At 61.3% G+C, this 16,936-nt stretch overlaps 1 protein-coding gene across 2 annotated transcripts in view; it reads left to right on the forward strand.

Annotated features, from left to right (window-relative positions):
* The window catches only part of LARGE2 (LARGE xylosyl- and glucuronyltransferase 2), a 293,938-nt gene that overhangs the window by 184,802 nt on the left and 92,200 nt on the right, over positions 1-16,936 (forward strand). Inside the window, exon 1 of one of the 2 annotated variants that reach the window (XM_078684389.1) lies at positions 5,171-5,304. The exons of the other annotated variant lie outside the window; for it this stretch is intronic. The gene's annotated coding sequence lies outside the window, so the exon portion shown is untranslated. Of the gene's footprint in view, positions 1-5,170; positions 5,305-16,936 lie in introns of those variants that run through there. 2 annotated transcript variants of the gene reach the window in all.

Here is a 16,936-nt window from a genome sequence, read left to right on the forward strand (position 1 = left end):
TACCTGTTCTCCATAGGCCAGAATGGGCTGTTAGAATTGTTACATTTTATAATCCTAACAGGCTTAGAGAACATGGTAGAAATTCGAGTTTAGAATGCCTGAACTCAGAATAATAAAATACATATTTTAGTAAAGTTTATTTTAATATTCTGTGATTGCAAATACCACTTTTAGAAAGTAGGTATTTGCTTGTCTAACCATTCAAACCTGCCTCTGCTAGGTTGTGTATTCCTTTGTCTGGTTTTGTGAGTGACAGGGCTGGGGGATTCCAAGAGACAGGATGTGGCAGCCCAGTGGTGAATAGAGAGATCTGAATCTAGATGGGAGGGAGGAGTTGCACCTGAACATTGAATAGGGCTGTGCCTGCCTTCCACAATGCTGGCTCCACCCCCTGGGGAGCGGCTGATATCTGTGCCCTGCACACTGAAAGAAGAGAAGGAATCCTGTAAACAAAGTGCTCCAGGACTGTACTTGCCTTCCACAGTGCTGGCTCCACCTCCTGTGGGGCGTCTGATGTTTCTGCCCTGCACTGTGAAAGGAAAGGAGAAGTCTGGTAAACAGAGTGCTTCAGAACTGGTTTGGACTGGGCAAAGGCCCCTCTCCCCTCAGAGAACAAAGGATTTCTGGGTATAAATATTGGGACCCTGATACCAGATCACTTTGGACTACTAGAAGAAACCTTTATTGAGGAGAGGAACCTGAAGAAACTGAGGAGAGACTATTCACAAGCCGAAGTGCTGCTTGGGGGATTGGCCTGCAGTGGTTGCCTTACTGCCAAAGGAAAGAGAAAGGAACTTTGTGTACTTTGCTTTCAACTTGTGAAGGATCTCCAAGGGCTTGGAAAAGAGCTTGCCTCCTGCTGAAGTTTCAGGGACAACAGACTTCACCCCCCAGCTCCCCAGAGTTCTTGTGGAAGTGCCTGCTGCTGTTTTGGGCCTTCTGAGGAACTGCGTGTCGCAAGGAGCTGGAAGTGCTACTCAACGAGAAGAAGCGTGTCGCCGTTGCTGTGCCTGCCGTCGCAACTCCGAAGGAGGGTGTCGCCGCTGGAACTGTCGCACTGCACCGCATCGGAGAGAAGCGTGCCGCAACGAAGAGGAGCAAAAGGAGGTGGTGATGGACGGAGCATCAGAGCCAATCAAACACTCACACCCAGTCAAAAGACCTGGGTTTGATCCATCACCGTTCTTTAGCCCACTCTGCCACCCAAGTTCAGACATGGCTATATGCAAATCAGTCTGACCCTGTGCCTCATGGGAACAGTCAAGCCCGAACTGCCAAGCCATGCCTTCCCTGGACCGGAAACAAGCTTCCGAGGACCGGTTTCTGGCATTCCAGGCGTCTTCAGCCCGGCTTGCTTGAATCCAGTGGCAAAGTGAGCAAGGGACTCACTTCTGAGCATACCCTGCCACACTTATGGCGGCCAAAAACGGTTTGTTCGCTCTAAGTGTGGCAGGGTATGCTTATACGTGAGTCTCTTGCTCACTTGGCCACTGGATTCAAGATAGCCTAGCTGATGAGGATTATGAATCCGAAACCGGTCCCAAGATGCTTGTTTCCGGTCCATGGAAGACATGGCTTGGCAGTTCGGGCTGGACTGTTCCCATTAGGCACAGGATCAGACTGATTTGCATATAGCCATGTCTGAAATGGGGTGGCTGAGTGGGCTAAAGAATGGTGATGGATTAAACCCAGATCAGTTGACTGGGGGTGAGTGTTTGTTTTGCTCAAACGCTCCGTTCATCATCCCCTTTTGTATCGCAACGAAGAGGAAGCATGTCACTGCTGCTGCCGTCGCAACTCCGAAGAAGGAGGATGTCGCCGCTGGAGCTGTCGCACTGCACCGCATCAGGAGAAGAATCTTGCAACGAGGTTGGAGCATGTCGCCGTCGCTGTGCCTGCCGTTGCAACTCCAAAGGAGGGTGTCGCCGCTGGAACTGTCACACTGCACCGCATCGACCAAGAGCACCCCGCATCCCCGAGAAGCGCGCCGCCGTCGGAGCTGCTGCCGTCGCATCTTGGATGTCGCCGCTGTAGTTGTCGCATCGAGCGGAAGCTTCACGCATCATTGGAGAATAGCGTCGCTGGAGCTGCTGCCGTCGCATCTTGGATGTCACCGCTGTAGTCCACACATCAGACCGAGAACTTCTCGCATCCCGGAAAGCGTGCCGCATCTGGAAGATCTTCATGTCTTTATTTCTTTGCACCTGAACTTTGCTGCATTTGCCATCGCTGCAACATTTTTTGTCGTGGAAGCGCAACGTAACCTGAGGTACATTGACGCAGAGTGTCGCATCTAAGAACTGAACTAAGCTTAAATGTACCATCTTAACCTCTTCCATGCTCATGACGGCTCCCGGCCGTCATGAGTCACGGTGGGCGTGTGCTGATGACGGCCGGGAGCCGTCATGACCACACCCGCGATCGGAATGTTCAGCACTGATGCGGAATTCGCGCCGCAGTGATGAGGTTAAAGTAATCCTAGTGTGTATTTTTGTTGTTTATGGTCTTGTGGTAACTCTATATAAAGTCGACTTATTTTTTTTATATAAAACCTGTGTGGTGTCCATTTGTAGTGTTGTCACTGGGTTACTGTATGTGGTCACAAACGCTTAACTTACAACTCCCCTGAAGTTAAGCCCTGCTGCTCGTGCCAAGCTGCCAAGGAGGTGAGCAGGGGTTACTTTAGGAGTGTAATCCCCCTTGTCCTGTCTAGAGGAGAGGGTCCCTATTAGTCACAAGTACCTACCTGTGCCAACTAGAGACCCCCAAATCTAACACTTGCAAATGCTTGTTTTTACCTGCGGCCCCTCTAAAGGTGGTGTCTAGACCCGGCACTGCTTGGCATGGCCTGCACCATTCCTGCGGGCCTCTGCCAGGGCGAGCTGCAGCGCCTCGGGGGTCCCTGGTGCCAGCCCCTGGTGCCCGGCGCTCCAGGCCCTGCTCGCTGTACCACACACATGCTCTCCCGGTGGGTGGGGCAGCCCCACATCCACCCGCCACCGACGTGCGCTGCACACCACCCTGCAGTCTCTTCCTGCCCCGGAGCCAGCACATTCCACCCCATGCATGAGCGGGGACACGTGGAGTCCTGCCTGGCACCCTGGCGCACAGTGTGCTCCTGGGCATGCGTCTCTGCTCCTCCACTCGTGGAGTCCTGTCTGGCTCCTGCGCACAGTGTGCTCCTGGGCATGTGTCTCCGCACCTCCCTGCATGAGCAGGGACACGTGGATCCTGCCTGGCTCCTGCGCACAGTGTGCTCCTGGGCATGGGCATGCGTCTCTGCTCCTCCACTCGTGGAGTCCTGTCTCGCTCCTGCGCACAGTGTGCTCCTGGGCATGCGTCTCTGCTCCTGCCCCGGAGCCAGCACATTCCACCCCATGCATGAACAGGGACACGTGGAGTCCTGCCTGGCTCCTGGCGCACAGTGTGCTCCTGGGCATGGGCATGCGTCTCTGCTCCTCCACTCGTGGAGTCCTGTCTCGCTCCTGCGCACAGTGTGCTCCTGGGCATGCGTCTCTGCTTCTGCCCCGGAGCCAGCACATTCCACCCCATGCATGAGCAGGGACACGTGGAGTCCTGGCGCACAGTGTGCTCCTGGGCATGGGCATGCGTCTCTGCTCCTCCACTCGTGGAGTCCTGTCTCGCTCCTGCGCACAGTGTGCTCCTGGGCATGCGTCTCTGCTCCTGCCCCGGAGCCAGCACATTCCACCCCATGCATGAACAGGGACACGTGGAGTCCTGCCTGGCTCCTGCGCACAGTGTGCTCCTGGGCATGGGCATGCGTCTGCTCCTCCACTCGTGGAGTCCTGTCTCGCTCCTGCGCACAGTGTGCTCCTGGGCATGCGTCTCCGCTCCTGCCCCGGAGCCAGCACATTCCACCCCATGCATGAACAGGGACACGTGGAGTCCTGCCTGGCTCCTGCGCACAGTGTGCTCCTGGGCATGGGCATGCGTCTCTGCTCCTCCACTCGTGGAGTCCTGTCTCGCTCCTGCGCACAGTGTGCTCCTGGGCATGCGTCTCTGCTCCTGCCCCGGAGCCAGCACATTCCACCCCATGCATGAGCAGGGACACGTGGAGTCCTGGCGCACAGTGTGCTCCTGGGCATGCGTCTCTTGCTCACCCCTCCCAAGTGTCTATCAGCGTCTGAGCCCTCAGGCGTCGCCTTCGCACCCCTCCCTCCCCCGCACACCGTCTCACGCGCCCCCAAAACCTCTCCACTTGGGCCTGTCCCGGTTCATCTCAGTCTGAGCCTGTCTCTTCCGTCCTCCCAGGATTCCCGGTCAGGCCCCCTCCCCCCGGACTCTTTCCTCCTCTCTCTACCTGAACCCCTCTCTTCATCCCTTACGCTCTCCCTGCCCAGGTCCCCACCCCCTCCTGCCCATGTTTCTCCCCCCCTCCTGCCCATGTTTCTCCCCCCCTCCTGCCCAGGCCACCCCCTCCTGCCCAGGCCCCCCCCCTCCTGCCCAGGTCCCCACCCCCTCCTGCCAGGTCCCCACCCCCTCCTGCCCAGGCCCCCCCTCCTGCCCAGGTCCCCCCCCCCCCTCCTGCCCAGGTCCCCACCCCCTCCTGCCAGGTCCCCACCCCCTCCTGCCCAGGCCCCCCCCTCCTGCCCAGGTCCCCCACCCCCTCCTGCCCAGGTCCCCACCCCCTCCTGCCCAGGTCCCCACCCCCTCCTGCCCAGGTCCCCACCCCCTCCTGCCCAGGTCCCCACCCCCTCCTGCCCATGTTTCTCCCCCCCTCCTGCCCAGGCCACCCCCTCCTGCCCAGGCCCCCCCCTCCTGCCCAGGTCCCCCACCCCCTCCTGCCCAGGTCCCCCACCCCCTCCTGCCCGGTCCCCACCCCCTCCTGCCAGGTCCCCACCACCTCCTGCCCAGGTCCCCACCCCCTCCTGCCAGGTCCCCACCCCCTCCTGCCAGGTCCCCACCCCCTCCTGCCCAGGCCCCCCCCCTCCTGCCCAGGTCCCCACCCCCTCCTGCCAGGTCCCCACCCCCTCCTGCCAGGTCCCCACCCCCTCCTGCCCAGGTTTCTCCCTCCTCCCCCCCCCCATCCCTCTCCACCGGTCTCACCTCCCCCTCCATGTGTGCGTGTCACCTGTAGGCAGAGCCCGCCCCGGGCAGGAGGGGGAGGTGAGACACCGGGAGGAGGGAGTGAGAGAGGGAGAGGGCTGGAGCTGCACCCGGGGAAGGTGGAAGCAAAGAAGGGGAGGGACGGACAAGAGAGGGACAGACGGCGAGAGGGGGCCCTGGCCCGAGACCTCCCATATGTCGAGGCTCTGAGTCCGGCAAAACTTTGGAAACATTCAGGTGAGTTTGAGCCCCTCCCCCTCCGCTCTGACCCCTCCCACCGGCCCACCGTCCTCCCCGAGGCCTGGTGGGGCACCATGGCTGTCGCTGGCATCTGCCCCTCACTCTGGCCGTCTCAGGCACCTGCCCCCCACCATGGCTGTCTCTGGAACCTGCCTCTGCGGGCTGGCTGTCTCTTGCAAAGCTGGCCGTCTCTTGCAAAGCTGGCCGTCTCTTGCAAAGCTGGCCGTCTCTTGCATCTACCCTCACTCTGGCCGTCTCTTGCATCTACCCTCACTCTGGCCGTCTCTTGCACCTGCCCTCACTCTGGCCGTCTCTTGCATCTACCCTCACTCTGGCCGTCTCTTGCATCTACCCTCACTCTGGCCGTCTCTTGCATCTACCCTCACTCTGGCCGTCTCTTGCATCTACCCTCACTCTGGCCGTCTCTTGCATCTACCCTCACTCTGGCCGTCTCTTGCATCTGCCCTCACTCTGGCCGTCTCTTGCACCTGCCCTCACTCTGGCCGTCTCTTGCATCTGCCCTCACTCTGGCTGCCTCTTGCATCTGCCCCTCACTCTGGCCGTCTCTTGCATCTGCCCTCACTCTGGCCGTCTCTTGCATCTGCCCTCACTCTGGCCGTCTCTTGCATCTACCCTCACTCTGGCCGTCTCTTGCATCTGCCCTCACTCTGGCTGCCTCTTGCATCTGCCCCTCACTCTGGCCGTCTCTTGCATCTGCCCCTCACTCTGGCCGTCTCTTGCATCTGCCCTCACTCTGGCCGTCTCTTGCATCTGCCCCTCACTCTGGCCGTCTCTTGCATATACCCTCACTCTGGCCGTCTCTTGCATATACCCTCACTCTGGCCGTCTCTTGCATATACCCTCACTCTGGCCGTCTCTTGCATCTGCCCCTCACTCTGGCCGTCTCTTGCATCTACCCTCACTCTGGCCGTCTCTTGCATATACCCTCACTCTGGCCGTCTCTTGCATCTGCCCTCACTCTGGCCGTCTCTTGCATCTACCCTCACTCTGGCCGTCTCTTGCATCTGCCCTCACTCTGGCCGCCTCTTGCATCTGCCCCTCACTCTGGCCGTCTCTTGCATCTGCCCCTCACTCTGGCCGTCTCTTGCATCTGCCCCTCACTCTGGCCGTCTCTTGCATCTGCCCTCACTCTGGCCGTCTCTTGCATCTGCCCCTCACTCTGGCCGTCTCTTGCATCTGCCCCTCACTCTGGCCGTCTCTTGCATCTACCCTCACTCTGGCCGTCTCTTGCATATACCCTAACTCTGGCCGTCTCTTGCATATACCCTCACTCTGGCCGTCTCTTGCATCTGCCCCTCACTCTGGCCGTCTCTTGCATCTGCCCCTCACTCTGGCCGTCTCTTGCATCTGCCCCTCACTCTGGCTGTCTCTTGCATCTACCCTCACTCTGGCCGTCTCTTGCATCTGCCCTCACTCTGGCCGTTTCTTGCATATAGCCTCACTCTGGCCGTCTCTGGCATCTACCCTCACTCTGGCCGTCTCTGGCATCTACCCTCACTCTGGCTGTCTCTTGCATCTGCCCTCACTCTGGCTGTCTCTTGCATCTACCCTCACTCTGGCCGTCTCTTGCATCTGCCCTCACTCTGGCTGTCTCTTGCATCTGCCCTCACTCTGGCTGTCTCTTGCATCTACCCTCACTCTGGCCGTCTCTTGCATCTGCCCTCACTCTGGCCGTCTCTTGCATATAGCCTCACTCTGGCCGTCTCTGGCATCTACCCTCACTCTGGCCGTCTCTGGCATCTACCCTCACTCTGGCCGTCTCTGGCATCTACCCTCACTCTGGCTGTCTCTTGCATCTGCCCTCACTCTGGCTGTCTCTTGCATCTACCCTCACTCTGGCCGTCTCTTGCATCTGCCCTCACTCTGGCCGTCTCTTGCATATAGCCTCACTCTGGCCGTCTCTGGCATCTACCCTCACTCTGGCCGTCTCTGGCATCTACCCTCACTCTGGCCGTCTCTTGCATCTGCCCTCACTCTGGCCGTCTCTTGCATATAGCCTCACTCTGGCTGCCTCTTGCATCTGCCCTCACTCTGGCCGTCTCTTGCATCTGCCCTCACTCTGGCTGTCTCTTGCATCTACCCTCACTCTGGCCGTCTCTTGCATCTGCCCTCACTCTGGCCGTCTCTTGCATATAGCCTCACTCTGGCCGTCTCTGGCATCTACCCTCACTCTGGCCGTCTCTGGCATCTACCCTCACTCTGGCCGTCTCTGGCATCTACCCTCACTCTGGCTGTCTCTTGCATCTGCCCTCACTCTGGCCGTCTCTTGCATATAGCCTCACTCTGGCCGTGGCGTCTCTTGCATCTGCCCCTCACTCTGGCTGTCTCTTGCATATACCCTCACTCTGGCCGTCTCTTGCATCTGCCCCTCACTCTGGCCGTCTCTTGCATCTACCCTCACTCTGGCCGTCTCTTGCATCTACCCTCACTCTGGCCGTCTCTTGCATCTGCCCTCACTCTGGCCGTCTCTTGCATATACCCTCACTCTGGCCGTCTCTTGCATCTGCCCCCCTCACTCTGGCCGTCTCTTGCATATACCCCCACTCTGGCCGTCTCTTGCATCTACCCTCACTCTGGCCGTCTCTTGCATCTGCCCTCACTCTGGCCGTCTCTTGCATCTACCCTCACTCTGGCCGTCTCTTGCATCTACCCTCACTCTGGCCGTCTCTTGCATCTACCCTCACTCTGGCCGTCTCTTGCATCTGCCCTCACTCTGGCCGTCTCTTGCATATACCCTCACTCTGGCCGTCTCTTGCATCTGCCCTCACTATGGCCGTCTCTTGCATATACCCTCACTCTGGCCGTCTCTTGCATCTGCCCTCACTCTGGCCGTCTCTTGCATCTACCCTCACTCTGGCCGTCTCTTGCATCTACCCTCACTCTGGCCGTCTCTTGCATCTACCCTCACTCTGGCCGTCTCTTGCATATACCCTCACTCTGGCCGTCTCTTGCATCTGCCCTCACTCTGGCCGTCTCTTGCATATACCCTCACTCTGGCCGTCTCTTGCATATACCCTCACTCTGGCCGTCTCTTGCATCTGCCCCTCACTCTGGCCGTCTCTTGCATATACCCTCACTCTGGCCGTCTCTTGCATCTACCCTCACTCTGGCCGTCTCTTGCATCTGCCCTCACTCTGGCCGTCTCTTGCATATACCCTCACTCTGGCCGTCTCTGGCACCTGCCCCCCACCATGGCTGTCTCTGGAACCTGCCTCTGCGGGCTGGCCGTCTCTTGCAAAGCTGGCTGTCTCTTGCAAAGCTGGCCGTCTCTTGCATCTACCCTCACTCTGGCCGTCTCTTGCATCTGCCCTCACTCTGGCCGTCTCTTGCATCTACCCTCACTCTGGCCGTCTCTTGCATATACCCCCACTCTGGCCGTCTCTTGCATCTGCCCCTCACTCTGGCCGTCTCTTGCATCTGCCCTCACTCTGGCCGTCTCTTGCATCTGCCCCTCACTCTGGCCGTCTCTTGCATCTGCCCCTCACTCTGGCCGTCTCTTGCATCTACCCTCACTCTGGCCGTCTCTTGCATATACCCTCACTCTGGCCGTCTCTTGCATATACCCTCACTCTGGCCGTCTCTTGCATCTGCCCCTCACTCTGGCCGTCTCTTGCATCTACCCTCACTCTGGCCGTCTCTTGCATCTACCCTCACTCTGGCCGTCTCTTGCATCTGCCCTCACTCTGGCCGTCTCTTGCATATACCCTCACTCTGGCCGTCTGTTGCATCTGCCCCTCACTCTGGCCGTCTCTTGCATATACCCTCACTCTGGCCGTCTCTTGCATCTGCCCCTCACTCTGGCCGTCTCTTGCATATACCCTCACTCTGGCTGTCTCTTGCATCTACCCTCACTCTGGCCGTCTCTTGCATCTGCCCTCACTCTGGCCGTCTCTTGCATATACCCTCACTCTGGCCGTCTCTTGCATCTGCCCCTCACTCTGGCCGTCTCTTGCATATACCCCCACTCTGGCCGTCTCTTGCATCTACCCTCACTCTGGCCGTCTCTTGCATCTGCCCTCACTCTGGCCGTCTCTTGCATCTACCCTCACTCTGGCCGTCTCTTGCATCTACCCTCACTCTGGCCGTCTCTTGCATCTACCCTCACTCTGGCCGTCTCTTGCATCTACCCTCACTCTGGCCGTCTCTTGCATCTGCCCTCACTCTGGCCGTCTCTTGCATATACCCTCACTCTGGCCGTCTCTTGCATCTGCCCTCACTCTGGCTGTCTCTTGCATCTACCCTCACTCTGGCCGTCTCTTGCATCTGCCCTCACTCTGGCCGTCTCTTGCATATACCCTCACTCTGGCCGTCTCTTGCATCTGCCCTCACTCTGGCCGTCTCTTGCATCTGCCCTCACTCTGGCCGTCTCTTGCATCTGCCCTCACTCTGGCCGTCTCTTGCATATACCCTCACTCTGGCCGTCTCTTGCATATACCCTCACTCTGGCCGTCTCTTGCATCTGCCCTCACTCTGGCCGTCTCTTGCATCTGCCCTCACTCTGGCCGTCTCTTGCATATACCCTCACTCTGGCCGTCTCTTGCATATACCCCCACTCTGGCCGTCTCTTGCATATACCCCCACTCTGGCCGTCTCTTGCATCTACCCTCACTCTGGCCGTCTCCTGCATCTGCCTCTGCGGGCTGGCCGTCTCTTGCAAAGCTGGCCGTCTCTTGCATCTACCCTCACTCTGGCCGTCTCTTGCATCTACCCTCACTCTGGCCGTCTCTTGCATCTGCCCTCACTCTGGCCGTCTCTTGCATCTGCCCTCACTCTGGCCGTCTCTTGCATCTACCCTCACTCTGGCCGTCTCTTGCATCTACCCTCACTCTGGCCGTCTCTTGCATCTGCCCTCACTCTGGCCGTCTCTTGCATCTGCCCTCACTCTGGCCGTCTCTTGCATCTGCCCTCACTCTGGCCGTCTCTTGCATCTACCCTCACTCTGGCCGTCTCTTGCATCTACCCTCACTCTGGCCGTCTCTTGCATATACCCCCACTCTGCCTGTCTCTCTCATACCTTTTCGCCGTTTGTCTCTCTTTTCTGCCTCCCTCCACTCACACTGGCTCTCACTCGCTTGCAAGCTGTCTCTCGCGTGCCCTCCCTCTGCCCGTCTCTCCCTTGCCCCGGGCGCCTGTCACTTTCTCTCTATTTAAAAAGTATGATCCAGGGAGGGGGAAGCGGGTGATCTCCGCTTGGATATGAGATTCTTGGCTGTAACTGGTGTCCTGGGTCGATTTTTACTGTCTGTGGATGAATTGTGGTTTTATAGGTTCGGCCGATTCTAGTTCTTACTTTTACATGTTTCTGCACGGGTTTTATTTGCTTTGTTTAAGGACTAAACGTCTAAATAAACATTAGTACCGCTCGCCGCCTGTAGCTCGACCGCTCGCCGCCTGTAGCTCGACCGCTCGCCGCCTGTAGCTCGACCGCTCGCCGCCTGTAGCTCGACTGCTCGCCGCCTGTAGCTCGACCGCTCGCCGCCTGTAGCTCGACCGCTCGCTGCCTGTAGCTCGACCGCTCGCTGCCTGTAGCTCGACCGCTCGCTGCCTGTAGCTCGACCGCTCGCTGCCTGTAGCTCGACCGCTCGCTGCCTGTAGCTCGATCTCTCGCTGCCTGTAGCTAAACCTCTCGCTGCCTTTAGCTCGCCCACTCGCTGCCTGTAGCTCGACCTCTCGCTGACTGTAGCTCGACCGCTCGCTGACTGTACCTCGCCTTCTGCTGCCTTTAGCCTTTAGCTCGCTGTCTCACTGCCTGTAGCTCGCCCGCTCGCCGCCTGTAGCTCGCTCTTTCGCCGCCTGTAGCTCGCTCTTTCGCTGCCTGTAGCTCGACCGCTCGCTGCCTGTAGCTCGCCCGCTCGCTGCCTGTAGCTCGACCGCTCGCTGCCTGTAGCTCGCCCGCTCGCTGCCTGTAGCTCGCCCTCTCGCTGCCTGTAGCTCGCCCTCTCGCTGCCTGTAGCTCGCCCTCTCGCTGCCTGTAGCTCGCCCTCTCGCTGCCTGTAGCTCACCATCTCACTTGCAGTAGCTCGCCGTCTCACTGCCTGTAGCTCGACCTCTCACTGACTGTAGCTCGCCCTCTCGCCGCCTGTAGCTTGCGCTCGTCCACTTACTGACTGTAGCTCGCCCTCTCGCTGCCTGTAGCTCGCCATCTCACTGCCTGTAGCTCGACCTCTCACTGACTGTAGCTCGCCCTCACGCTGCCTATAGCTCGACCGCTCGCTGCCTATAGCTCGACCGCTCGCTGCCTGTAGCTCGACCGCTCGCTGCCTGTAGCTCTATCTCTCGCTGCCTGTAGCTAGACCTCTCGCTGCCTTTAGCTCGCCCACTCGCTGCCTGTACCGCGACCTCTCGCTGACCGTAGCTCGCCTTCTCACTGCCCGTAGCTCGCCTTCTCACTGCCTGTAGCTCGCCCTCTCGCCGCCTATAGCTCGCCCTCTCGCCGCCAGTAGCTCGCCCTCGCCGCCTTTAGCTCGCCCTCTCGCCGCCAGTAGCTCGCCCTCGCCGCCTGTAGCTCGCCCTCTCGCCGCCTGTAGCTCGCCCTCTCGCCGCCTGTAGCTCGACCGCTCGCCGCCTGTAGCTCGACCGCTCGCCGCCTGTAGCTCGACCGCTCGCCGCCTGTAGCTCGACCGCTCGCCGCCTGTAGCTCGACCGCTCGCCGCCTGTAGCTCGACCGCTCGCTGCCTGTAGCTCGACCGCTCGCTGCCTGTAGCTCGACCGCTCGCCGCCTGTAGCTCGACCGCTCGCCGCCTGTAGCTCGACCGCTCGCTGCCTGTAGCTCGACCGCTCGCTGCCTGTAGCTCGACCGCTCGCTGCCTGTAGCTCGCCCTCTCGCTGCCTGTAGCTCGCCCTCTCGCTGCCTGTAGCTCGCCCTCTCGCTGCCTGTAGCTCGCCCTCTCGCTGCCTGTAGCTCGCCCTCTCGCCGCCTGTAGCTCGCTCTTTCGCTGCCTGTAGCTCGCTCTTTCGCTGCCTGTAGCTCGACCGCTCGCTGACTGTAGCTCGCCTTCTGCTGCCTTTAGCCTTTAGCTCGCTGTCTCACTGCCTGTAGCTCGCTCTTTCGCCGCCTGTAGCTCGCTCTTTCGCTGCCTGTAGCTCGACCGCTCGCTGCCTGTAGCTCGACCGCTCGCTGCCTGTAGCTCGCCCGCTCGCTGCCTGTAGCTCGACCGCTCGCTGCCTGTAGCTCGCCCGCTCGCTGCCTGTAGCTCGCCCGCTCGCTGCCTGTAGCTCGCCCTCTCGCTGCCTGTAGCTCGCCCTCTCGCTGCCTGTAGCTCGCCCTCTCGCTGCCTGTAGCTCGCCCTCTCGCTGCCTGTAGCTCGCCCTCTCGCTGCCTGTAGCTCGCCCTCTCGCTGCCTGTAGCTCGCCCTCTCGCTGCCTGTAGCTCGCCCTCTCGCTGCCTGTAGCTCGTCCTCTCACCGCCTGTAGTTCGCCCTCTCGCCGCATGTAGCTCGTGTTCGTCCACTTACGGACTGTAGCTCGCCCTCTCATGGCTTCTGCCCTCCCGTCTCCCTGGCTGTGGTATCCATGACTACACCCCTCCTGTGCACCTGGCTGTGGTACCCATGGCTTCTGTCCTCCCGTGGCTCTGGCTGTGGTACCCATGGCGTCTGTCCTACCATGGCCCTGGCTGTGGTACCCATGCCTTCTGTCCTCCCGTGGCTCTGGCTGTGGTACCCATGGCTTCTGTCCCCCGTGGCCCTGGCTGTGGTACCCATGGCGTCTGTCCTACCATGGCCCTGGCTGTGGTACCCATGCCTTCTGTCCTCCCGTGGCTCTGGCTGTGGTACCCATGGCTTCTGTCCCCGTGGCCCTGGCAGTGGTACTTATGGCTTCTGTCCCCCGTGGCCCTGGCTGTGGTACCCATGGCTTCTGTCCTCCCGTGGCCCTGGCTGCGGTACCCATGGCTTCTGTCCCCCGTGGCCCTGGCTGTGGTATCCATGGCTTCTGTCCCCGGTGGCCCTGGCTGTGGTACCCATGGCTTCTGTCCCCGGTGGCCCTGGCTGTGGTACCCATGGCTTCTGTCCCCCCGTGGCCCTGGCTGTGGCACCCTTGGCTTCTGTCCTCCCGTGGCCCTGGCTGTGGTACCCATGGCTGTGTCCTCTCATTGCCCTGGCTGTGGTACCCATGGCTTCTGTCCCCGGTGGCCCTGGCTGTGGTACCCATGGCTTCTGTCCCCCCGTGACCCTGGCTGTGGTGCCCATGGCTTCTGTTCCCCGGTGGCCCTGGCTGTGGTACCCATGGCTTCTGTCCTCCCGTGGCCCTGGCTGTGGTGCCCATGGCTTCTGTTCCCCGGTGGCCCTGGCTGTGGTACCCATGGCTTCTGTCCTCCCGTGGCCCTGGCTGTGGTACCCATGGCTTCTGTCCCCGGTGGCCCTGGCTGTGGTACCCATGGCTTTTGTCCCCCCGTGGCCCTGGCTGTGGTACCCATGGCTTCTGTTCCCCGGTGGCCCTGGCTGTGGTACCCATGGCTTCTGTCCCCCCGTGGCCCTGGCTGTGGTACCCAGGGCTTCTGTCCTCCCGTGGCCCTGGCTGTGGCACCCATGGCTTCTGTCCTCCCGTGGCCCTGGCTGTGGTACCCATGGCTTCTGTTCCCCGTGGCCCTCTCTGTGGCACCCATGGCTTCTGTCCACCTGTGGCCCTCTCTGTGGCACCCATGGCTTCTGTCCACCTGTGGCCCTGGCTGTGGTACCCATGGCTTCTGTCCTCCCGTGGCCCTGGCTGCGGTACCCATGGCTTCTGTCCTCCCGTGGCCCTGGCTGTGGCACTTGGCTGTGGTACCCATGGCTACACCCATCCTGTGGCCCTGGCTGTTGTACCCATGGCTACACCCCTCAGGGGCGGCCCTGGCTGTTGTACCCATGGCTTCTGTCCTCCCGTGGCCCTGGCTGTGGTACCCATGGCTACACCCCTCAGGGGCGGCCCTGGCTGTTGTACCCATGGCTTCTGTCCTCCCGTGGCCCTGGCTGTGGTACCCATGCTTCTGTACCCCCGTGGCCCTGGCTGTGGTACCCATGGCTTCTGTCCCTCCGTGGCCCCTGTCCCCCCCGTGGCCCTGGCTGCGGTACCCATAGCTTCTGTCCTCCCGTGGCCCTGGCTGTTGCACCCATGGCTTCTGTCCTCCCGTGGCCCTGGCTGTGGTACCCATGGCTTCTGTCCTCCCGTGGCCCTGGCTGTGGTACCCATGGCTTCTGTCCCCCCGTGGCCCTGGCTGTGGTACCCATGCCTTCTGTCCCCCCATAGGCCCTGGCTGCAGTACCCATGGCTTCTGTTCCCCTGTGGCCCTGGCTGTGGTACTCATGGCTTCTGTCCTCCCGTGGCAGAGGCTGTGGTACCCATGACTTCTGTGCCCCGTGGCCCTGGCTGTGGTACCCATGCCTTCTTTCCCCCCGTGGCCCTGGCTGTGGTACCCATGGCTTCTGTCACCCGTGGCCCTGGCTGTGGTACCCATGGCTTCTGCCCTCCCGTGGTCCTGGCTGTGGTACCCATGGCTTCTGTCCTCCCGTGGCCCTGGCTGTGGTACCCATGGCTTCTGTCCCCCGTGGCCCTGGCTGTGGTACCCATGGCTTCTGTCCTCCCGTGGCCCTGGCTGTGGCACCCATGGCTTCTATCCTCATGTGGCCCTGGCTGCGGTACCCATGGCTTCTGTCCCCCCGTGGCCCTGGCTGTGGTACCCATGGCTTCTGTCCCCCGTGGCCCTGGCTGTGGTACCCATGCCTTCTTTCCCCCCGTGGCCCTGGCTGTGGTACCCATGCCTTCTTTCCCCCCGTGGCCCTGGCTGTGGTACCCATGGCTTCTGTCACCCGTGGCTCTGGCTGTGGTACCCATGGCTTTTGTCCTCCCGTGGTCCTGGCTGTGGTACCCATGGCTTCTGTCCTCCCGTGGCCCTGGCTGTGGTACCCATGGCTTCTGTCCCCCGTGGCCCTGGCTGTGGTACCCATGGCTTCTGTCCTCCCGTGGCCCTGGCTGTGGCACCCATGGCTTCTATCCTCGTGTGGCCCTGGCTGCTGTACCCATGGCTTCTGTCCCCCCGTGGCCCTGGCTGTGGTACCCCTGGCTTCTGTCTTCCCGTGTCCCTGGCTGTGATACCCATGGCTTCTGTCCCCCGTGGCCCTGGCTGGGGTACCCATGGCTTCTGTTGCCCTGTGGCCCTGGCTGTGGTACCCATGCCTTCTGTCCCCTCGTGGCCCTGGCTGTGGACCCATGCCTTCTGTCCCCTGTGGCCCTGGCTGTGGTACCCATGCCTTCTGTCCCTCCGTGGCCCTGGCTGTGATACCCATGCCTTCTGTCCCCTCGTGGCCCTGGCTGTGGTACCCATGGCTTCTGTCCTCCCGTGGCCCTGGCTGTGGTACCCATGGCTTCTGTCCCCCCGTGGCCCTGGCTGTGGTACCCATGCCTTCTGTCCCCCCATAGGCCCTGGCTGCGGTACCCATGGCTTCTGTCCCTCCGTGGCCCCTGTCCCCCCGTGGCCCTGGCTGCGGTACCCATAGCTTCTGTCCTCCCGTGGCCCTGGCTGTTGCACCCATGGCTTCTGTCCTCCCGTGGCCCTGGCTGTGGTACCCATGCCTTCTGTCCCCCCATAGGCCCTGGCTGCGGTACCCATGGCTTCTGTTCCCCCGTGGCCCTGGCTGTGGTACTCATGGCTTCTGTCCTCCCGTGGCAGTGGCTGTGGTACCCATGGCTTCTGTGCCCCGTGGCCCTGGCTGTGGTACCCATGCCTTCTTTCCCCCCGTGGCCCTGGCTGTGGTACCCATGGCTTCTGTCACCCATGGCCCTGGCTGTGGTACCCATGGCTTCTGCCCTCCCGTGGTCCTGGCTGTGGTACCCATGACTTCTGTCCTCCCGTGGCCCTGGCTGTGGTACCCATGGCTTCTGTCCCCCGTGGCCCTGGCTGTGGTACCCATGGCTTCTGTCCTCCCGTGGCCCTGGCTGTGGCACCCATGGCTTCTATCCTCGTGTGGCCCTGGCTGCGGTACCCATGGCTTCTGTCCCCCCGTGGCCCTGGCTGTGGTACCCATGGCTTCTGTCCCCCGTGGCCCTGGCTGTGGTACCCATGCCTTCTTTCCCCCCGTGGCCCTGGCTGTGGTACCCATGGCTTCTGTCACCCGTGGCCCTGGCTGTGGTACCCATGGCTTCAGTTGCCCCGTGGCCCTGGCTGTGGTACCCATGCCTTCTGTCCCCCGTGGCCCTGGCTGTGGTACCCATGCCTTCTGTCCTCCCGTGGCAGTGGCTGTGGTACCCATGCCTTCTGTCCCCTCGTGGCCCTGGCTGTGGTACCCATGCCTTCTGTCCCCCGTGGCCCTGGCTGTGGTACCCATGCCTTCTGTCCCCCCGTGGCCCTGGCTGTGGTACCCATGCCTTCTGTCCCCTCGTGGCCCTGGCTGTGGTACCCATGGCTTCTGTCCTCCCGTGGCCCTGGCTGTGGTACCCATGGCTTCTGTCCCCCCGTGGCCCTGGCTGTGGTACCCATGGCTTCTGTGCTCATGTGGTCCTGGCTGTGGTACCCCTGGCTTCTGTCCTCCCGTGGCCCCGGCTGTGGTACCCATGCCTTCTGTCCCCTCGTGGCCCTGGCTGTGGTACCCATGGCTTCTGTCCCCCGTGGCCCTGGCTGCGGTACCCATGG

This window comes from Lissotriton helveticus, chromosome 3_2 (genome assembly GCF_964261635.1).
Source record: "Lissotriton helveticus chromosome 3_2, aLisHel1.1, whole genome shotgun sequence".
NCBI lineage: Eukaryota > Metazoa > Chordata > Amphibia > Caudata > Salamandridae > Lissotriton > Lissotriton helveticus.